Raw genomic sequence first — 24589 nt, 5'->3', positions numbered from 1 at the left:
ATGAGGGTGGAAGCAGGGAGCCCTATTAGGAAGTAATTGCAGTAATCCAGTCAGAGTTGAAGGTGACTTGGACCAGTGTGAAGGCTGTGGAAGTGGTGAAAGTGGGCAGATTCTGCGTGTAGTAATATGAAAGTAGAGCTGACAGGACTGAGTGCTGGATCAGCCTGTCACAGATGATAAAACATTCTGTCCGTTAGTTCATTGTCTCCCTTCACACTCCTGACAAGGGTGAGAAGCAGGTGTTGCACTTACTTCATAAGAGAGAATTGATGCTCTGAGGAGTTAATACAGATATGAAGTCTAACAGTGTCAGCGGGGCAGGGGTGTGGTCTTGAACCCCCTGTTGTCATTCCTAGCTGCCTCCTCCTGGAGGACCCTCTCTCCCCAAGAGTTCTCTTAGGACCCTTTTATCCCCATACAGCATCTGTGTGACAGCAGAACCAACATTTCTTTGTTCAATTCAATAGTGCCTTCCTATTACAAATCCATTCCCTTGTGCCATTGGATTTCCCAGATTTCTCACACAATGACTTCATAGTGTCCTGAGTAGAAAATTCAAAAACCCTTTTTAGATGTCTCACCAGCTTTCTCTTCATTTGGTGGCAAGTAATTTCTGGCTTCATTTCTGGCTGAACCTCTCCACTGCTGTCCCATATGCCTGTACTAAACTAAACACACACACACACACACACACACACACACACACACACACTAATTGATTACAGTTATAAGATTACCCTAACTTGATTAGATGTGAATATAACAACCCAAGCATATATTTTCTGATCTGAAAGGATAAACACAGCAAAATATAGCAATAGACCAAAACAGAAAGTATCAATTAGTCCTCTTGCAAAATAGTTATTAAACTTCAGATATCACAGAGATGTTCTTTTTGGCTTTGTCTTTGTCTTCTCAGTGTAGAAGAACTTATTTTATACTTCTAAAACATTTCTGGAATAGAACTGGTAGGGGAAGAGGATGTGGAGGATAAGGAGTCACGGAGATTTTTAAGTGGGCAAGTTATTTCCTTGAACATAGTTAGAATTTAAACAGCATGATGCTGATTTTTCTCCTCACTCTCATGGTTGAGGAATAAATGAAAATTAACAGCGTCTTTGTTGAGATGAAACACAAAGTGATTCCAGCTTAGTACCTTATAAAATCAAGTAATTTCTATCCCAGTGATAAACAGTCCCTCAAAGGCCTGTGAATGAAAACTCAGTTATGTCTTTGGCAATTTTGTTCACTTTACGTCCTATATGCTTTTTTTATAAATGCATGTACAGTATGGGAGGGGTAATTGTTTAGTCTCCAGACAACCTTTCCACTTACCCTGTGATTCTGAGACTCTGGTGCCTCTGTGAAGACAGCCATACAAAGCTGCTCACATACTGGATTTTGGCATGCAGGATGCCTTTCTTCCTGAGCCATCATGGCACCACTATGAGGCAATTTGGCTGGACTGACTTCATTAGGAATTAGGCTATAATGTATGTTAGTATTTTTACCTCCATGGAGAGTGGGAGAGTGTCCCAGCTCCTAATAGTTATTACTTAAGTGTACAACTTTCCATTCTTTCATTCTCTCTTTGTAAAATGAGGCTGAAGGATTGGCTTGAAGTTATAGAGAGGAAAGATTATGCACAGTCTTCCAAATCATTCAGCTCTCTAATTGGTTCCTAAAGACAATTAAATTGATTCTGTTACTTCAGTACTCTGTTTCTGTTGGCCTTGGCACAATAAGTCACTTCTGAGAAATGGCAAAGTCCTACATTAGGATCGATCAGTGAAATGAGTTTTCAATCTCATTCCCATAATTACTATAAGGACAATAAAAGCGTGGCCTTCTGGTAGACATGCAAGAAAGTACTAATTTCCAAATGTATGAAATAAATAGACTAAGGGTGTGGTCAGTCAGTTATTGAATAAGAAGAAACTATTCCTTATTCTGTAGCAATTATTTGTATAGATTCCATTCATTCATTTCTCTGTAGGAATAATAGTCTTATGAAAATGTAAACATTCCTAAGAAGGTAACATGTTAGGTTATTATTGACCACAGTAATTTTGGTAGCTTAAATTACTGTTCACAGTATTTACATGCTGCACTTAGCATGTGACTTCCTTGGGGCTTGAGGTGGGAAAATTGTAATTCTCTGCCCTTTGGGAATCAGAGTGTTCTTTGATTGCTGTTTTCATGTTGGGCTCAGTGTGCACCTTCCTTTGGCCAGAGGGATATTAGCAGACTGGATTGCATCATTGGCCTTGATCTCTTACATTTCTATCATTGCCATACTTCCTCTGTGAAGCTGCTGTCCCTTCAACCTGGGCCCCAGGATGGCATACATGGAGAAGAATGGTTGAGCATCAGTGAAGTCTAGTCTAAGGCAGCCAATATTTAGCTGACCTGTATACAGGTATACATGTATCTCTTAAGTTTATATGTTTCTGGGTGGTTTATGCAGTAATAGTTGAATAATACAATAACAATCATTAATTAGATACTTAGGAGTTAAAGGTGCTAAACATACATTATCTCTGAAAGAGTTGGTTTCATGCTGGAGTAGGACATTAAGATTAGGATAGACTCCTAAATCTGATTGTGCAATTATGTAAAAATAAATACGTTGGAGTATCTATGAGAGAACGTGTCCTTCTTGCCTTCCTAAAAGAAAGGGGTGATCTAGAATATTCTTTATTTTTCCCTGAGAGTGACTTAACAGTGGTAATATGATGCAATATAAGAATGGAGTATGACAGTTTAAAAAGAAATAAAGAAGAATGAGGGGTGCCTAGATGTCTCAGTCGATTGGGTGTCTGACTCTTGATTTCAGTTCAGGTCACAATCTTATCATTCCTGCGATCGAGCCCCGTGTCTGGCTCTGCGTTGACAGCATGGAGCCTACTTGTGATTGTCTCTCTCTCCCTCTCTCTTCTGCCCCTCCCCAACTCACACTCTTTCTGTCTCTCAAAATAAGTAAATAAACTTAACAGAAAATAAAGAAGAATGAAAAAAATGTATTAGGATCTCCTTGTTACTTTTTAAGTATAGAAGGTGCAGAGTATGGTATACTTGTGTGCCAGGTTTTTATTTTGATTTGCTCATTTCATCCTCACAGCAATGAATTTAGGAAGTTGGCACTTTTATTATAGGCATTTTACAGTTGAAGAAACTGAGACATAAGAGTTCAAGGAAACTAACATCCTCACCCAACTGAGAAATAGAATACTATGACTAAAACCAAGGCAGACTGGCTCCAAAGTCCCTGCTATACCAAATGGTGAATTAACCAAATTCTAAGGAACAGTACTACTGAAAGTTGTAAGAAATATCCAGCATTTTCTAAATGAACAAGGAACTCTCATCCCTTGATCCTTCATACATGTGAATTCCACTGAATGAGGTGTCTTGCCCTTTTTGCCCAGCACATTCCTTAAGACCCATCCCAGATGCACTGCCTCCAGAAAGCCTCCTTGGTCTCCCCAGTCTGGTTTAGGTGTCTTTTCTTCTTTGTTTCAGTTCTCCTTGTGCTGTATCATTCACCTTCAACACAATGTTGTTATAGTTTATGTGCTGTGTCTCTTCCTCAGAATATGAACATCTTAAGAGCAGGAATTATGTCTTTGTGCTAGTTACATAGAAGGTTCTTAACAATGGCCAGTGGTGAGTTATATGATACACTTAAGGGTACAACAAGTGATTGGTATTTGGAAAGAGTCCCCATTATTTTCTTTCCAACTTAATTTTACAACACCCTGCATCACCTGATAAGCTTCTTTCAAGCTGGTGTTTCAGTCTGGGAGCCCTCAGAGCTCTGGTTCCCCTCCAAGTCTTTTAGCTGGTAGCCTTCCTGCCAGGAGTGCTCTTCAGCCCTCCTCTTTCTGTAGCTGGCTTCTTCACCTCTGTCAGCCTCAGATAGCCTTGTCTGACTTCTTATGTTGTGGACTTCACCTTGTTATCACCTTTCAGGGCAGCCCCATTTGTTTCTTGCGTATTGTATCAGGAGATTCCATCAAGATACTCATTTGTGTTTTCTTTTGGTTGGTATTGAAGAATCAAACTACTGAGAGGTATTGTGTTTTGTTTTCTTTATTTATTACTCCCAGATTTTTAGAAGGCCTAATTTTATTTTTTTATTTTTTAAATTTAAATCCAAGTTAATGTATAGTGTAATAATGACTTCAGGAGTAGAATTTAGTGATTCATCACTTACATGCAACACCCAGTGCTCATCCCAACAAGTGCCCCCCTTAATGTGGAAGGCCTGATTTTAAAGAGGAGATTATTCTGGGTACTCCAGAGTGGGGAGAAGAAAGGCTCATGCCTGTGAAGGTGGGGGTCAGAGGGTGGAAGAGAACATTTTCAAACCCTGGGAAAGGGACAGCAGAGTGTCAGCCTACAGGCAATGGTTCTGTTCCAGTTTCCTGGAAGTATTTCATGGCAGGTTCAGAGTCCTACTAAGTAGGGTTCTGTGTGTCTCTAGGAATGCTGGTCCCTTAGAACTAGACTCATTGGCTCAGCTAAGAGTTCTGAATTCAAGTGTGGGGGCAGCAGGCTGCCTGCCCTTTCAGGACCATGTGGTCTCAGTGACTTCAACAATCCGATCCCAGCCATGCTGGCCTGAAGACTGAAGGAGGATGAGGTGGCCCCTAAAATGACTGAGATCAAATTTCCCACCAGCCTGATATGCTGGGGATTCAGAGGTAGGTTTAATTTTGTTTGAAGAAAACAAATTAATCTGACAGTTCAAGCTTACTTGACTATAATTCATACCTGCTACAAAAGCACTTATTACGGTTTACAATTATATATTATATTTCTCTTGTTCATTGTTTGTCTTACAGATTCTAAGTTCAATGAGGGCAAGAAGGTGCTGAAGTAATTTTTCTCAAATCAATGTTGAATTAATGAATTTTGCACATAATAGGGTAAAGACTAATTGTTCACTTAACTCATTAGTGAGGTATACTTACCAGAGTGCAAGGTGGTAAACAGCATTACAAAAAAAAAATATTCACAGGAAGGTCAATAAGCTTTCTCCACTTTTTATTCCTATTTATTAGTGGCATAAATTTAATTGAGAAAAATGCTACCAATTAACCTTCCAAAACATCCCTTAAACATGTAATAGTCAGTGTGCTAGGTGGTCCACTGACAATGAACAAAGGAATGGGGCAGGGGGGCGGGGGCTGTTATAAGGACAAAGAGAACAAGGACATGTGACAGGAATGAAAGAGAAAAGGGGAAAGGGGGGGGAAGGGCAAACTGTGGGAAGGATACTCAATAAAGACCTGAAGATGATTCCTGAGAAGTTGTTCAAGAACATTCTAAAAGAACTGAGTGGACTAAGGAAAAAATCACCATGAAAAGCATAGGAGTAGGATAGGAATGTGGATGGAATTCAGTTTAAAAGCTGTCCTGGGGCTGTGACATCTCATTACTTGTCCTTATGCACCTGCCTAGACCTTACTGTATACTGTAATCTATATGTAGGGTTGATTATACAAAGGTAAAGAATGAGGGTTTCTACTCATCAAAAATTGTGCATGAACAGAACAAGTTCATAAAGTTCAACAGAACATAAAGTGCTCAGAACAGAGCAAGTTAGGTGATCTAGGTGACTATTTGGGTTGTTTATTTGTGTTTACTTCTCCTGAATTTGTCATTTGGTCTTATTATCACCTGCCTGGATGTTCTATTTTTTATAAATCATTACAGCATTGAAGCGTTCAAGTGCTAAGATTCTAACATGAGTATAGCGTGTTATGAGCTATATCTCTAATAGTGAAGATGGGTTTGTGAAGAGTGGCCTTAAAACCAGCCTTTATCCTTGGATGCTCTGCATTTGGCCACAATGGAACCCTGAAGAGAGGCTGTTGATGGAGCATGATAATAAGAAAGCGTAAGTCATTCATCTCTGAGTTCCCTATAATGGGGCTGCAAAACCATCTTCTGCCCCAGAGAAAGATTTAGTGACAAGGGAGTGCTGGTTATGGGGAGGAAAATTACCTTCCCCCCATACTTTAGCAATAAAAATAAGGATAAGAATCAGGGTTTGAGACAAATGCTGCTATTCACTGACTTTCTTTTTATGTTGTTTTGATGGTGGTGAGCTTTGGAGTCAGGACAGAATGGAGATGTTGGGATAGGAAGGGCATCTTTCAAAATTTACAAATTACTAATTAACTAAAATGAAATGGCCTTTTGGTACTCTCTGAAGTGGGTCATTGTAAGAGAAAAAAAGTCATTTGTTTTCCTTTCACTTTGGGCATTGTAAATGAATATTTCTTTAGGAAAATTGTGTATGGAGACTCAGAGAAATCATTGCTCTATTCATTCAATGTGACAGAAATGAAAATGATTCTATGAAAACAAAACAGTATGAGTTGAATTATATTTTTTATTGCTGATAATCTAAATTTTTTCCAATGCCATCACAGTAGTATCTGTTAACAAATATTTATTAAGCCCTCAGTGTGTTTTCTGCTTAAAGCAACTGGATGGGGATGAGAGGCAACGAGGCTAGGTTAGAATAAAGACAGAACAAGACTATTTGCTATCAACCCATCCTGTGTTTTTACTGTGACTGGACATCACATGTCAATGCCTTTTTTGGGGGTCTGGCCTTTACCATAAAGGAGACATTTCATCTAAAAAAGGTCAAAAAGACCAAAAAATATATAGAAGGAATGTAAAGATAAGATATATAGATATTTCCAGGCAATAGATACTGTGATCATGTATGAATAATGACAGAAATCTGGACCTCCCGGTACTAGTTAGCAAATTTACTTTTTGACTCTCTAGATATTTTGAAAAGGTTTTTACTTATAAATAAACACGTATAAACAACTACCCATGACCAAAAAACAAAAACAAACAAAAAACAAAGAATAAAACAAGGAATAAATGACAGTTAACAGTTACTAATGTCAGAGTTAATAATTTGGCATTGTAATTCATAGTGAGTAATAAAATTACAGGCAATTTTAAGTTGTGGTCAGCTGCTAAGTGGTTAGATCTTTAAACCAATTTTGAAAAGGAGATATAGAGTATTAAATAGAGTCCTGGAAAACCATTCCCTAAGGATATTATTTCCCATGATCATACATCCTGGTTTCCAGAGTACAAATTCAGTTTATGGCTACTGTCCCAGAATAAATATTAATGGATCCTTTTTAACTCTAAAAAGTGTACCAGTTAGATTAAAAAATTGTATCTACCTATGGGACATCATGACTATCATGATGTGCTCTCCATTTGAGGAATATGAATCATTTTGAATTCCAGCTGAGTTGTATTTATTAAGCAACCACTATAGACTCAACAATGATAATAATAATAATAATAATAATAGCAATTTTAGCAGATAATATTTATTTTGTGATTACCATGTTCTGGGTAATTATACTGGGCACTTTATGTGCATTAGCTCATTTAAATTTTAAAACAATCTTGTGGAGTAAATGCTCTTATCACCATTATATAGATTTTTTTTTAAAGTAATGGAAGCACAAAATAATAAGTAACTTGCCCAAGAACATACAGATAGTATGTATTGAATCCAATAGTCAGCATTTTTATTCCAAGCCCTATTTTGTTAACCATTTTTTTTTTTTATCAAGAAGCTTACCAATTAGTTACGTAACTAGGTTAGGAAGTATGACATAAGCACATGAAATAAATAAAATGGGATAGTAAATGAGATAAAATGTATGTATTGCCCATTTCCCAGAGGCTCTTTCATCTGTGGAACATAGAATTATTGTGGAGAGTTTTTAAAAAGTTATAGAAAACATGAAACCTTTATAAATTGAATAGATAATAGGCTTCATATTTCTGCTATGCTTTTATGATTGATAAATTATACTTAAATTAAAAGCAATACAGAATTCAAAGTAGTTTCTTTTGTTACTTCAAATATATTTTTCTTAAAACCCTACTGCTTTCAAGTTTCATGTCACCAGGGGCAAAGAGGGTACCAGCAAATCAACAAAAGCTGGATGAACGAATTGCCCAACAACAGCAAGCACCCTGTACAGAGAAAGTGAGAGTGATTACTTGGTAGTTGTATTAGGAGATTAAGTGTGGTGATGTATGTAAGTGTTTAGAATGGTATCAGACACATGGTAAATGCTTATGAAATGATTATTCAATAAATGCTACTGAGGAATGTGACACTCAGTAGGGTGTTATTAGGGTGTTAGATTAGCATGGAATTTGGAGATGCCAGGATAAGGGTGGGAAGATAAAAAGGAAAAACATAAATGAGTTGTTGAAGACAAAAGTGGGTCTAGCAGGACAGGACAGAAGAGCAAGCAGGAGATAGTAGATGGTGGTGGTCAGTCGTAGTGATTGGAAAAGGAGAATTTAAATGAGTGGTTACTTGAAAAGGAGAGTAAAATGCTCCAGAGCACTCACAAAATCGTTCGGGATGTTTCCTTCTTTTCTACTCTTGCTATAACTTACTTTCCCAGAACTGCTTTGGGTAACCCATTCATTCCTTTAAAACCAAATATTATGCATGTTGAATTATACATACTAAAAGATAAACAGTGGAAGCATTTATAATAAGTTCAAAGAACAAATAAATGAAGTGATTTTTTCTTTTTGCATCTATATTCCTCCTTGTTTTCTGAATGTTTTGTGATCATTCTCCACTCTGCAGTTGGCTGTGGTGAATGTTCTTAATTATGGTCATCAGAATGATGAAAGAGTTTTCATATCACAGGTGTTGACAGCAGACAAATCTGTGGTTTCAGAAAAGGCAGTTTCAGTCTGAAGACAAATGAATGTTGACAAAAGCACAATAGATATTGCAAGGGTACTAATCTCAAATTTATAGGGAGAACAGCACATGTCATGCTGTGCAACCCAAGTTTGGGACATTTAATATAAGGAATGGCTTCCATACTGATTGCAACAAGAACGTTAATTGTTCTCCTCTTGCACTGTGTCTAGTGCTACAGCACAAATCTGCTTCCCTTAATTAGATTTCAGAGGATTCAGAAAGGTTCCACTCTTGATCTGAATTGTTTCATTTAGTGGCATTATTGGGTTTTTATTTCAGCAGCCTGGAGGTGAAACCCGTCAACCAATCAGCAAGTTTATACAGCATCCCTACTATGCAGTTGGCTTTGTGTTAGGTGCCTATAATGGAATTGTGGAGGCAGAACCTGCACATATGAAATAATAAGAGAACAATGAAGGCCGAACTGTGTGGAACTGACTTTCAATGCAACAGAAACTGAGAACAGAGAGATCAGCGTGGGCTAAAGAGGTTTAAATTTTTTTCTTATGATTTTAAATTATTATTATCAATTCCTACCATTATAACAACATTTACTGAGCATTAAGTGCTCACCATACACCAGGTACTATGCAGAGCACTTTGTGTGCCTTCTCTGATTTAATCCTCACAACAACCCTTTTTATTATTCCCACTTACAAAGAGAAAACAACATACTCTCTTTTTCCCTAATTTATATATGATGATATTGACTCTTAACATGGTTATATAATTCACCCACAGTCAGAGTTAGAAATGCCCGAGTCTATACTTGAATGCAAGTTTGTCTGACCCACCCCCCCGACCATTATGCACATTAAAACAATATATGCTGATATAGCTTCATAGCAGGATGAAGCACATAAAGTAAGTCTTAAAAACTACATGTAGATTCCAAAAGGCAACAAAGAGGGAGGGTATTTTAACAGGAGGAGTAGAATATACATACACACTGAGACAAGAATGAGCACGACATCTTTAAGGTGCAGGGGAAAGGTGCATGTCCAGAGCAGAAAGTTAGTGCCATGGAGGAGTATAAAGGCTGAGTGGATCTTGTTTGCATAGTCCTGTGCTTGAATCTACACAAACCAAGGTGTGGAGCTTGAAGCTGGATCAGGCAGAAAACAGGCAGTACTACTCAAGAAATTAGAATATCTGATAGCAAAATAGTTACATCAATTTTAAAAATTTTTTATGTTTATTTTTGAGAGAGACAAAGAGAGAAAGCATGAGAAGGAAAGGTGCAGAGAGAGAGGGAGACACAGAATCTGAAGCAGGCTTCAGGCTCTGAGCTGTCAGCACAGAGCCCTACACGGGGCTCAAACCCACATGCTGTGAAATCTTGACCTGAGCCAAAGTTGGTCGCTCCACCGACTGAGCCACCCAGGTGTCCTTACTTCAAACTTGATGGCCGAGAGACTCAGGTACACAAGAGTCAGAGTAACAGAACAAGACTAGATAGGGTAGGTCATACATTTGTTCATACCCTCCCTTCATTCATCCACACTGTTGTAAATGAGCATGTGTTATGTTTAAGACATTACACTGGGTGTTGTAAAAATTTTAGCGATTAAAAAAAAAAGGCAGGATTTCTTCCCTCAAACAGTTTGTAGTCTAGACTGGGTTGACTTGAGCTGTGGTTGTTAAAGTGTACCAATTGGGAGAAAGTGGAGCAGGAGAAGATCTTTGAAGGAAGACTAATACATTTTGAGTGAACTGAAAGCCCAATCAGAGGAGTAATTTACTGATTGATTGATTTAAAGACTATTTTTGAGCCCATATCTTATGCTAGGTGTTGGGGAAAAAAATGGAGTCCTCATAAAACTTAGATGTGGGTAAAGGATAAACAATAAGATGAACTCACGGGTGAATGTAAAATTACAAGGTCAGGGAAGACTTCTCTGCAAGAAATTAATTGAGATTGAGGGATATATATGAAACAACCAGACACAGAAGGGAGGGGATATTATTCTGGGCAAAGGAAAGAGCATACGTGAATGTTGAGTGTGGGGTGGAAATACGGTAACTGTAAAGAACTGAAGGCCAGAGCCCCTGAAGCACGGCAAGTGACAGAGACCATATTGTGTGAGGAGTTGAAGAAACACAAAACAAAGATCTGTAGGCCATTACACAGCATCGTCTTTATCTTAAGAACAACGGAAAGCCGGTGAAGAGGGAAAGAGGGAAGTGATACATCAGATCTGCAGCAATGTGGAGAAAAGATTGGAAGGAAGGAAGATTGAATGCAGTGGGGTAATGATAGCTTCAATTAGGGTGGTGTTGATAGTGCTCGTAGGGTGGAGATGAAAACAAAAAAATCAAAAGCTATTTATGAGATAAAACCAGAAAGACTTTGGTAGTGGATTGGATGTAGAGGTGAAGAGGAAAATATCAAGGAAAACTAGATTATGCTTGTACAACTGGATGAATGATGGTGCTGTTTTCTGGAAGACCATGTTCTTGGTGGCAGGAGACTGTAAGTTTAGATGAGGTTTTTGGGGAAATCTAAGAAAAATCTCAAGTAGGCAGCTATATATATGTGTGTCTAAATCTGAAAGAGAGTTCTGGACTGAGAATATATATTTGTGAGTTTGTTGTTTCAGAACTACAGGATGGCAGCTGAATCCTAGAAGGAGAAATTTAAGTTTTCTTCATGAAAGCCCTTGTTTTCATGTGGTCTAGCACAGTCAGTCTGAGGCCAGTGTTCTGCTGGTTCTGCCCTTACACATCCTCACAGAACAAGAAGTATCCATCCTACTAGTATTTAGGAGCTGAATGTAGCAAAGGCATATTGGAAGGATTTATACCATAATTTGGTCTAAGAAAATCCATAATTTGATTTAATGAATACCTCTTATTAGGTGAGGTCTTCCACTAAATAACCCAGGAGTTGAAATTTGAGTGAGATGTGGTCCCCGATGATGCTCAGAATCTCCTATTGCTAAATCATGGGAAATCAACATAGTTGGTTCTCAATAAGTAGTAAACCATAATAAAAGCATGTTTATTATGCTCTTATAACCTATCTCCTTCCTAAGTAGAGCAGAGGTCTATTAGAGCAATGAAAACTTAGGTTGAAAAGATGACCAATGTGCCAAGACTGAGAGAAAATGCCTAACAAAAGGCAAGATATAGGATAAAAAAAATAGATGGACACTTTTACAGGTTCTGCCCATGCACCAGATAAGCAGCTAAGGACTATATTTAAAAATGCAGTGCTCACATGCACATAGATTACATTATCACCCTGTCTTCTTTACTTAAAATTTTCATCAGAGCATTACTGATTTTAATTGGAGAGACTCCACCCATGTCACTTTAAACTGCATTTCCCTGTAAGGTAGAATTCCTGGAAGGAATTTGAAATATCAGAAAGAGTACCTTTAATGTAAGTAAAAACAGCATATATAGTGTGACTTGAAAGAAAACATGTATCTGATAAAGAACTTATATTGAGACTATATAAAGAACACTTACAACTCAATAATAATAATAATAGGAATAGTAGGAAGACCAAACTTTCTGATCTTTTTAAAAAATAGGCCAAATGGGGTGCCTGGGTGGCTCAGTCTGTTAAGTGGCCGACTTCAGCTCAGGTCATGATCTCTCGGTCCGTGAGTTTGAGCCCCGCGTCGGGCTCTGTGCTGACAGCTCAGAGCCTGGAGCCTGTTTCAGATTCTGTGTCTCCCTCTCTCTGACCCTCCCCTGTTCATGCTCTGTCTCTCACTGTCTCAAAAATAAATAAAACGTTAAAAAAAATTAAAAATAATAGGCCAAAGATTTAAACAAAAAGAATGTATACTAGAATAGCCAATAAGCACATGAAAGATAATCAACATCATTACTCAATAAAGAAATGCAAATTTAAGCCATATTGAGATATTACACACCAACCAGAATGATTAAAATTTAAAAAACTTATAGTACCAATTGTTGACCAAGATGTGGAAAAACTGGAACTCACATTCTACCGGTAGGAATGCAAAATGTTTCAGTCACATTGGAAAATAATATGGTAGGTTTTTATTATACACTTTCCAGATGACTCAGCAATCACGCTTGTAAGTATTTACTCAAAAGAAATGAAAATGTATGTTCACAAAAGTCATGCATGCAGATGTTCATAGTAATTTATTTAGAATGGTCAAAAACTGGAAACAATCCACATGTCCACCACCTGATCGCTAGATACACAAATTGTGGTATACCCATAAATCAAATATTATTCAGAGATTTAAAAAGGAAAAACTATGGGGCACCTGGGTGGCTCAGTCAGTTAAGCGTCTGACTTTGGCTTAGGTCATGATCTCATGATTTGTGAGTTTGAGCCCCACATCAGGCTCTGCACTGACAGTGCAGAAAAAAGAAAAAGGACTACTGATGTATGGAAAATTATGGATAAAGCCTCACTGACAAAACCAGTGTAGTTCTAAAACATTGAGTTTTGGAAAAACTGAACTTTATTTCTTTTTTCCCCCTCCAAACATTATCCTGTTCAGCTTCTCTACATTCAGTGCCAAAAAGAAAATACAATCATTGTCCTACAGGCATATGGTTATCTTTTTGTGTGAAACTTGTACATGTATCTGTTTCAATTCACAATAGTCCTCAATCCAATTTCTCTCTCTCAACGAAATACTTTTGGAAATATCTCTATATGACTGAAATACTGTTGTATTATCCAAGAGGGGAAAAAAAGTCTTGAATTTTGTCAACAATAGGTTACTGTAGATTTTTCTTACTCAGTAGAGAATGCCTTAGTGTAATTCTTAGAAGTCATTGCCTTTATTACAGCATTCCCTTACCACCCATATCTGACATAAAAGTGGTCTGATGTTGACATGTACTTGCTTATACCCCAATGATACACATTCATCTAACCATTCATTTGAAAACATTTTTTGAGTACTCACTGAAATACTCACTCCTATGCTAGATCCAGAGACTAGGACAACGAATAAGACTTATTTCAAAGGCCTGAGCCTCCTGGAAGAGATAAGACATGCTAATAGTTGATAAGGATATAGTATTATAGTCAGTGGTTCTCAGCTCTGGCTTCATAATAGAATGACCGGGGAGACCTTTCAGGAAGTGCTGATACTGGGTTCCAACCGAGAGATTCTAGTTTAATTGGTCTGAAGCAATGCATGGACATCAGTATTGTTTTTAACAACACGCAATTAAATCTAGTAGCATCTGTGATGGAGGAAAATATAAGGTACTGTGGGAGCATTTAGGAGTTACCTAGGATCCAAAATAAATATCTGATGGAATTGATTAACTCAGTGAGTTGATTCACTCAGTGAAGAAAGAATATCTAATCGAATCAGGAAGAAGTTTCTCCCAACCAGATGCATCAGAAAAGGGCAAAACATGAAAATCCTTCCCTCAACAAATACTTACTGAGTGTCGTCTATATTCCAGGCACTGTCCAAAGACCTAAGAACTAGGTCTCAGTAACCAAAGAGAAATCTCTCCTGTTCTTACAGAAATTATACTATGATGGTAGATACTGACATTATACTATTAATTGTGGAAATAATACTTAAATTACAATTCTGAAAAATGCCATAAAACACAGGAACTATGAGGGTCTAGTTGAGATATACCCAACTCACTGTGTGTGGCCGGTAAGGTTTTTGAGAAGGACTGAATTTAGGTTGAAACTTGAAGGATGGACAAGTCAACATAAGAGGGAATTCAGAGAATGGCTGGCAGAGAAGAGAACTGTGAAAAGCCCTGATGTGGACTGCATGGTCAGTAGGTGGCTGAAGAGCAGTGAGCTGAAGGAGGATTATGGAGGAGAATGTTTCTCCACTGAGGCAAATTACCTGGGACTTTGTAGGCCATGCTAAGTCCTTAGTATATCACATCCCTTCTGTTCCCATGTGGTATCAGTGACACATCAGTTTGTGTGACTCTTGGCAGCTAACAAAATATTTCCACAAATATCTCATGTCCTCAAAAACAGTCCTGTCTCTTAGATAATGTTCAAAGATGCTAATTGACTTGCTCAAGTTCACATAGCTTAAAATCAGTCTATAGAAACCAAGACTCCAAACCTGAGCCTTTTTCTATCACACAACAGCTAATATTTTGTTACTAGATTATATCTATTGTGTGCAGCTAAGTAAAGATTGTTCTGATAAATTTAGAATCACTTGTCTAGATTTTATGACAGTACAAAGATGTTAGGAGCACTTTGTGATTTGTTGTTTGTTTTTATAAGAACAATGGACTCAAAAGACAAAGGGCAGATTTAACAGTAGCTAGGCAGACCTGTCTAGATGAAAGGAATTTATCAAGATAGATCTCTGCTCAGAGCTAGAGGAGCCTTATTTACTCAGTAACTGCTTCCAAGGGGAAATGAATGCCTGTAAAGAAAAGAGAGACTTCTCACTGCCCAAATTCTACTGATGAAAGAGAAAGCTTTGCCTTGTTAAAGATTCCAAGCAACCTATAAGAGCTCTGAGGAAGCAGCCAATAAATACAGTCTTTGCACTGCTCTAGGACCTCACTCTTTGCTTGTCTGGCGAGGAGGGAAGCTGTGCCTGCCTAGGTTCCTCCACATGGCTCAGGAGCATGTTCATTGGACGCCATTTTGTTGATGGGGCCCTATCAGAGCCACCACCTTCCCCCCAAAGGGATTCTTCAAGGAATTTACCTAGTGTCTGCCTGAGTGGAAAAGATTCATGGTAGACATGGGATAAAGCAATTCATCTTTCTTGGCACTTTTTCTTGTAGTCTAGACTGGCTAGATTGTAGTAGCTAGTACCACAAAAAGATTCAGAGAGAAATGTTCTCTATAGATGTTAAATTAGGACATATACTATGTGTTTAAATAAGTAAATCACGAACTAGGCACAACTAAATGCCAGAAAAAGTAACATCTAATAACTTGCTGAAAATGTCAACTCTTTAATATTTGTCTCTGTGTCCTAAATTTGCAAAACTATAATACGTATATATTACAGAGAGTGGAAGTCAGGTACTTTTGAGTTTGGGTGAGCATCTCAATTCCTTGAATATAACCAAGGGTTTTATAAGTACATGAGTATTTCATTTGGTCAGTATTATTAGGAAGCAAAATATTTAAGAAGCATATTTCTAGATCACTAAAAGCAAACCCTCCAAATGTCAAAATATGTATTTTCTTATTTTCACTTTTTACTACCCTTTAGTATAACTGCCCTTTGTTTTTACCAGATCTAGTTAAGATTATCATTCTTCCTGTCCCTCAAGGCAGGCTCCCCATGGCCCTTTATTTATCCAGATCCCTTCCTTATCCAATCTGTCTTCTGGTTTAATAGATTCCACCCCGTAAGAACTCACATATTTAGTCTTGATTCCTCTTTTCCATTTCCACTTTTGGTGGAAATACAATACAGTTCATGTATCACCTGGACTACTGCAAAATGTTTTGAATTCTTCTCGTGGTTGCTTGCTTCCAACTCTATTGTCATTAATTCTGTTGTCAGGTGAGATGGCCATCTGCCATGACAAACCAGCACTTTGGGGCTAGGCTTGCTATGCTTGGAGAATTTCCAACAATGTGGAACCTGCCTTCCCAAGGTACATCCAAGAAATCTTCATTCTCTGGCTGCTGGGTAACAAAGGCACAGGCATAGAACTGGGCTTTGTTATTTAGGCTCACCCATGCAACACTTGGATTCTGAAGCGTGTAAATGGAAGAAAGAAGCTCTACATACATTCCTTTTTGCTGGCAGGAAGTCTGGTTCTGGAAATAGAGTCACTGTAGCATCCAGTGGCAGCAGCATCTCAGATGGCCATCTCTGATGGAGCCAGTTCTGAGCATGATTTGGGGTATCATTCTTCAAAGTAGCCTGGAGCATAGTTCTTCAACTCTCCCAGGGGTTCCATGAATCACCCAGTATTATTTCAGTCAAGTCAGCTCTTTTTCTTGCCCCTTATAAGCACAGAGTAATCTTTCTGAAAAGTAAACCCAACCATTTCACTCCTGCTTAAACTTCAGGACTCCCTACTGCCTACAGAATGAAGTTCAGACTCTTTAACTTGACATTCCAGGTTCATTACCATTTTGGTTCCATCAGCATCTCTAGCCTCTTGTCCTCCCATTCTCCCCACACAGACACTAATCCAAACATACCAAACAACATGCAAGACCCTCTTTGTGCCATTGTTTTTAGTGCTCTACCCTTTGCTTGAAATGCTCCTAATTCCACTCTGTCCAGTAAACACCATTCTTCCTTCATGTCTTAACTTACTGCAACATTTATTCCCTACAACCTCCTTGGCAAACTTATGCATTTTCCCTCTTTCTTTCAAGTTGTGTCCTATATATCTCTATTTTAATACTCACCACATTGCAGAAATTGTTTAGACATTGGCCTTACCTACCCTGGCTGTATGCCTCTCAAAGGCAAGAACTCTGTGGTATTTATAGTTCTTCAACTATAGTTCTTCAACTAGCACAATCCCTAATGCTTGATACTAACTTTATACATCGTGGATGAATAGATAATGAATAGATAATGAACTTACCTCGTCCTTTTAATTCATCCAGCTTCACCTCTTTCAGTACCCCACTCACACCCCACCTACTCCAGCCAAGGGCTTCCCCCCATCACCACCCCCACCTCTGCTACTGAGGGCACCTGACATCTTTGTTCCTTTTCTGCAAAGTCCTTCCTCTGGATGTTCTCTGGGAAGCATTTACACAGTTAACAAGACTGTTCAGTTATCTCTTTCATACTAAGCGTTTCTGTCCCCTTTTCCTATCCCCCAATATATTGAACCACTCCCTATTTTGTGCTTAAACTGTCCCCTAAAGAGGCTTTTTTTTTCAGAGTCTCTAAAATACTTTCTTGCCTTTATTCACACAGTCTGTAACTCTTTTCTATGCTGTAATCTTCTGGGGAACAGTGACCATGTCTTCTTAATCTTCATATCCCCGGCACTGACCAAAAACACCTGGTAAATGAAAGAAGCTTCATAAAATTTTGACAAATTATTTGAATGTTGCTACTACACATTTTCTAGTGAGAAATGTATTGTTGGCCTTTCTTTTTCTTGGTCTTCTATCTCTTTCTTTGCTCTTGTCTTCACCCTACCGACTTTTTCACTAAAAGCTAATGTTTCCACAGAAAGAGGGATTTAATATTTAGTTTTAGGGAATGGTTGGATGGATATATGGATGGATGGGTGGATGGATGGTTGGATAGATGGATGATGTATGAAAACATAGATACATATATAAATTGACAGATTGACAGATATGATAACATATTAGAGAAAAAATGTTATCTTAAAAATTACAAGGCACTGAAAGTTAATAACTAGAGAAATTAAAACAAGCAGCTGTTAGAAGACATAATGAGAGAATCCAACTAATTACAATTTTAAAAATACAAGGCCATGTTCTAATTCATCCTGAAACTTGGGGCCAGAATTGGCAATCTTAAATGCTTATCTACTTGAGTTACTTTTATGCCTTAAATCTTCCAATGACCCAAATATTAGCAAAACCTATAGAGTTTAAGTATAACCTGATCCTAGCTCTCTCCCAACCTGCAGAGCTAATAAGGGGAGGATTCTTTTAAATCAAGAGTAGAGCACATAAAGTTTTTATTGCTAAGTATGCCCTATAAGCAAGATGTGTGGGATCTGACTGAAGGACCTCAGGTGTTGGAATGATGCAAAGGGCAGGGGCACTGTTGGTGGAGATAGAGACAGTCAACCCTAGTAGCCACACACGAAGAGTGAGAGAAGGTCTGGGTGAAATGCAGCTACCAAAAAGCTGGATGAGAAGGAACCAGAACTGAAGTAGGAATTCAGTGTTTTGCAGAACGTTGTGGTGAAGGGGATTGACTTGGTCACTGGAAAATTCAAGATTGGTGAAACGGAAAGAAGTAAAGGCTCACTGGCACTTGCAGACTTCCAGTGGCCCTCAGAGGCATTGCAGTCACCCTAACAGCAAGTGCAGAGAGAACTAAGAGAGCATGCAGTAGTCATCCATTGTTAGAAGGCAGTTCATGTCTTACCAACAAATAAAATGAACTAAGGAATGCCACCAGAGGAAAGGAGAAAGCTAAAAAATGCATTAGAAATGACAAAGGAAATAATGCAAATTAGATGAAATAAAAGCAACAGAAATTCAAATAATAGACACAGATTTTTTTAAAGACACATTTTAAAAAGTTTTCAATTGAGCTGACCATTTATTTGTCTTTGAGCCCTCTCTCTTTCCATTAGAATGCCATTGCCTATGCCAAAGCAGTTGGTCCCGTTAGCACCTATTTCCTTGAGCTGATGAGTTGTCTGCCATGGGTCCTTCTAGCAGAAGCAGTGCTAACAAGTGCCAGGGCCCACTGCCAGGTGCCCTCGCTGGGCTGCTGATGGGGTGCAGTTCAGAGGGGCTTGCGGCAAACCACTGTCGCAAGGCTTGTTCGGTTCCCAGTTTCTATGGTGGTGTTTTTGCAGAGTTCTAAAGAGAGCTCCCAAAGAGTTCATTTGGGCCTCTGCAAAGATTTCAGTGTAACATCAGTCAAGTTAAATGATTCTACACCTGGGATTTCGACTTGTTTTCTCCTTTTTCTCCCTCCCCCCCCCCTTTTTCTTTTTGTTAGGCTGAGTGACATAGGCACTGATGTTTCCTCTCTCTAAAGCTGCTGGTGGCCTGGTGATTTCATAGATCACCTCATTCAGATTCTCCCACAGGGGCTAGTTTCAAAACACTGGCCCTGATCTACAATCAAATTTGCTGGCTGTCTGTTTCCTTGAAGTAGCAGAATCCTGCTGATGCCATAGTAAATACTGCCCCTCAGGAAGGGAACATTGTGTTTTAGGTCCTGGCTCATTGCATAGAAATAGAATGGCAAATGTTGAGCAAAGTCAGCACTGCAAATTTTTCCCTACAAAAAGTAGATTATTTTGTTTAATGGAATCTTAATGTATATTATTTATCAGTAAAGAATGGACATTTGATATACTATCAGACCACTTGTGTCTTATATTACGATGAAATGTTAAATTACAGTGGAATGGAGAGGTGAGAAAAGCATTATCTTAGTGTGACCGTGGCTTGAGTCAGCTTTTATCCATAAAACTCCATTGCTCATCTCAGATAAAGGGATTTGAAGTAGAAGACTCAAATGTCCAATTTCAGTTTGGCTTCTATATGTTTAACCCATATTACTGCTGCATTAATAAATGCATCTGTTAGTGCATTCCTAAGCATAACTCATGGTAGATTCATTTTAAGTTCCAGAGATTGCTTAGCAACGATATACAATAAACTGTGCTTCTCTTGGGATACAAGGATGACATTGACCCCTCAATTAGACATGACTTTGATGTTTTTTCTTAATTGATGGTGATGATTTGTGCTCTGAGTCATCCACACTCTAGGATATGTGGCTGGCTAAGTATAGATCTATCCTATGGGTCACAGGACAGAGTTTTAGCTGGAAGAACTACAAGAGGATTATATTCATACCTTCAATTCTATTAGTATCAAACTGAATTGGTTGCTGACATTTAAATCTCAAGAAATTTCATGTAAAAGATTATAATACTGAGGGTTGTTTTTTGGTTTTGTTTTGTTTTGTTTGTTTTGTTTTATTTTTTTCCTAATTCAGAAAAAGCTGATGGCCTGGGACCTGTAGCGTCTCATGCCAACTGAGTGGGTCTGAGGATGGCTGGCTCCTCTAGGGAGCCACCTACTTTTGATTTTACCAAGGTTCCCTGCTTGCTCCTCCCTCTCATATTTGATGGACTCGTACCCAAAGACGTTTGAGTTTGCAATCCCTGCTTAAGGGCTATTTTATTTGCTATGCAGGGAAGGACACTCACCTTAATTAAAGTGCTTCCACCCAATGTCCTCTGTGATGGAGGAGGCATGCATTTCGCAGTTACTTTCACCACAAATGCATTTTATGTCCTTAATGGAATTAAGCTCTGTGGCCTGTGAATCAGCAAGTCTATCAGGATCATAGGTAAAATCTCTGTCTAGTGGAGACAACCTGTCACTCAAACTAGTTTTTGACACTCAAAAATAGATTACTTCAAGTGTTTAAAATTCTTAATAAAGTTTTTAGTTAATCTTAAGATTCTGTGAGCTCTCGGGACTTTTTAAATCCTCTGTACCGCGAACTAATTTACTCAGGTCAATCTCCATTCCTTTTGCCACATCATTCATTCCCTTTGATCAGAACGCTCTCCCCAGACTCTCCAAAGATCCCAAATCTTTATTTTTAGATGCCTTTTAACTCTCAGTTTCTGCATGGCTAAGGGGACCACATGATGCAATTTGCCTTGAACAGCCTTAGAGTAATTATTAATAGCATCCCTTTTATTCTCAAAAGTGTCCAGATCTGAGCAATAAAATATAGGGTTACCCTACCCTGGCTACCCCAGTCCTTACGATACCTGTGTTTGTGATTATTGTAACACAGAGCAGTCCATGTTCTAGGATTTAAAAATTCTAATTCACTTATTTACTCTGAGTCTGAAGATTTCTTCTCAGCAACATCAAAGTGAATAGACACCTCTAACTACCCACCTCCCATAGAAGGCAAACTTCTAATAACAATAGTTTACCTCATTGATATTTGTTTAGTTCAGCACTTCTCAAAATGGGGCTTAGGTACTCTGTGGGATTATTTTCATAATCAGACAAAGACATTATTTGCTTTTGTTTTCTCTCATTCTCTCATCAGTATTTGGTGGCGTTTCCCAGAGGCAACATGACATGATATGGCAATAGATTGAATGCAGAGTCCAACTGTTTCCAGTCTCTAAAGAGATTTGCAAAAATGTAAAACAATACCATTATTCTCACAGTTTTTTTGAGGAGTATATTTAAGTTTCTTAAAATATATTATTTGTGTTAGCCTATAATGGGGTTATTATTTTTAGTATTAAGCAAATTGCTAAATATGTAAAGTTTTTCTCAGCTTTATTTTCTAATGGCATATGAAAAAATGTTTAAGTAAGAGCATAGAGCATCTGAGACAGAATGTTTGAGGACTGCTCACAAAGTGCTTTGTACTTTTCAAATAATTTCACATTTATTATGCAATTTTGAGTAGTTTTATCTTTTCTTAAATGGAGATGTGACTCACATGCTGCAATGTTCACTCTTAAAGTGTACAATTCAGTGTTTTTTCATATATTCACAAAATTGTACAGTTATCACCACTGTCTAGTTTCAGCATAATTTCATAACCAAAAAAGAAACCACATGCCCATTAGTAATTACTCCCCACTTTCCCCTTTCCCCAACCCTTGGCAACCACTAATCTACTCTCTGTTTCTATGGATTTGCCTATCCTGGGCATTTCATGTATATGTTATTGTAGAATAAGCAGCCATTTATATCTGGCTTCTTTTTTTTTTTTTTTTTAATTTTTTTTTTTCCAACGTTTATTTATTTTTGGGACAGAGAGAGACAGAGCATGAATGGGGGAGGGGCAGAGAGAGAGGGAGACACAGAATCGGAAACAGGCTCCAGGCTCTGAGCCATCAGCCCAGAGCCCGACGCGGGGCTCGAACTCCCGGACCGCGAGATCGTGACCTGGCTGAAGTCGGACGCCTAACCGACTGCGCCACCCAGGCGCCCCATATATCTGGCTTCTTTTACTGAGCATAATGTTATCAAGGTTTATAATTGTAACAAGTGGCAGGTATCAGGTGTAGCAGGTGTCAGAATCTCATTCTATTTTATGGCTTAATAATATTCCATTGTATGCTTATACCAAATTTTGTTTACCCATTCATCTTTTAGCGGACATTTGGATCATTCCCACTTTTCAAAAATCCTGTAAAAAATGCTCTTGTGAACATTCATATACAGGTTTTTGTGTCCAGACATGTTTTCATTTCTCTTGGGTATATACCTAAATGTGGAATTGCTAGGTCGTATGGCAATTTAATATTTAACATTTGGGAAAATTCCAAACTGTTTTTCAAAGCTGCTGCAGTTTTACATTCCCAACAATTGTGTATGGGATTCAGTTCTTCTATATTCTTGGCAACAGTTGTTATTATCTGCTTTTTTTTTTTTTTTAATCGTAGCCACCCCAGTGAGTTCGAAGTAGTATTCTGTTATGGTTTGATTTGCGTTTCTTTGGTGACCAATAATCACGAGAACCTTTTTTGTATGCATATTGGCCATTTGTGTATCTTCTTTACAGAAATGTCTGTTGAAATCTGACTCAGAAAAATCTGCCAAATCTGTTAAAAAAATTATATTGTCAGGGCACCTGGGTGGCTCAGTCAGTTGAGCTTTGGACTTCGGCTCAGGTCGTGATCTCATGGTGCGTGAATTTGAGCCTCACATCAGGCTCTGTGCTGACAGCTCAGAGCCTGGAGCCTGCTTCAGATTCTGTGTCTCCCTCTCTCTGCCTCTCTCCCACTCACGTGCTGTCTCTCTCTCTCTCAAAAATAAATAAACATTAAAAAAATTTTTTTAATTGTATTGTCTTTTTACTGTTGAATTGTAATTTTTAAAAATATATTCTAGGGGTGCCTGGGTGGCTCAGTCGATTAAGGGTCCAGCTCTTGGTTTCAGCTCAGGTCATGATCTCATGGTTCGTGAGTTTGAGCCTCATGCTTGGGATTCTCTCTCTCCCTCTCTCTCTGTCCCTCCCCTGTTTGTGCTCTCTCTTTCCATCTCTGTCTCCCAAAATAAATAAATAAACTTAAAAAAATAAAAAATATATATATTCTAGATATGACACCCTTATCAGATATATGATTTATAAATATATTCTCTCATTTTATGGGTTGTGTTTTCACTTTCTTGGTAGTGTCTTTGGAGCACAGACATCTTTAATTTTGATGAATCCAACTTGTCTAGTTTTTCTTTCTCTACTTGTTGTTTTGGTATCATATCTAAAGAAAACAATGCCAGGGTTGGAGAAATGGGTGAAGGTGGTCAAAAGATACAAATTTCCAATTACAAAATAAATAAGTCATGGGCATGTAATGTACAGCATTATGACTATAGTTAATAGTACTGTAGTGTTACATTTAAAAGTTGCTAAGAGAGTAGATCTTAAAATTTCTCATTACAAGGAAGAGAATTTGTTACTGTGTGATGATAGATTTTAACTAGACTCCTGGTGATCATTTCTCAATAAATACAAATATGCCAAACCATTATGCTGTGCACCTGAAACTAATATAATAAGTCAGTTATATCTCAATTAAGAAAATACACTAGATAAACCCAAACAACAGCATGACTGAATGAATGAGTAAGTGTAAATAAAGAAGGAAAGAAACAGGGGCTCCTGGGTGGCTCAGTTGGTTAAGCATCTGACTCTTGATTTCAGCTCGGGTCATGATTTCAGTGTGTGGGATTGAGCCTGCATCAGGCTTTGTGCTGACAGCAAGGAGCCTGCTTGGGATTCTCTCTCTCCCTCTCTCTCTTTGCTCCTCCCCTGCTCACGCGCACTCTCTCTCCCTCTCTTTCAAAATAAATCAATGAACTAAAAAGGATTAAATAAATAAACCAGTGCCAAATCTAAGGTCACAAATATTCAAACCAGTGTTTCTTCTAAGAGTTTTATAGTTTCAGCTCTTACATTTAGCTCTTTCATCCATTTTGAATTAATTTTTGGATATAGTGTGAGTCAGGGATACAACTTAATTTTTGTACATATGGATATCCAGTTGTCCCAGCACTATTTATAGAAAAAAACTCTCCTTTCCCCATTGAATTATCTTCCTCACCCTCATCAGAGTAGTTTCACTTTTACCTCAATTTTCATTGCTTCCAAATTAGTCTCTACTTAATTGCACCTTTTGCTCAAT

Source organism: Lynx rufus, unplaced genomic scaffold, assembly GCF_022079265.1.
Source record: "Lynx rufus isolate CCGP_SWC_20201006 ecotype Redwood Valley unplaced genomic scaffold, mLynRuf1.p SCAF_4, whole genome shotgun sequence".
Lineage (NCBI taxonomy): Eukaryota > Metazoa > Chordata > Mammalia > Carnivora > Felidae > Lynx > Lynx rufus.
Note: the sequence above shows the minus strand (reverse complement) of the source record.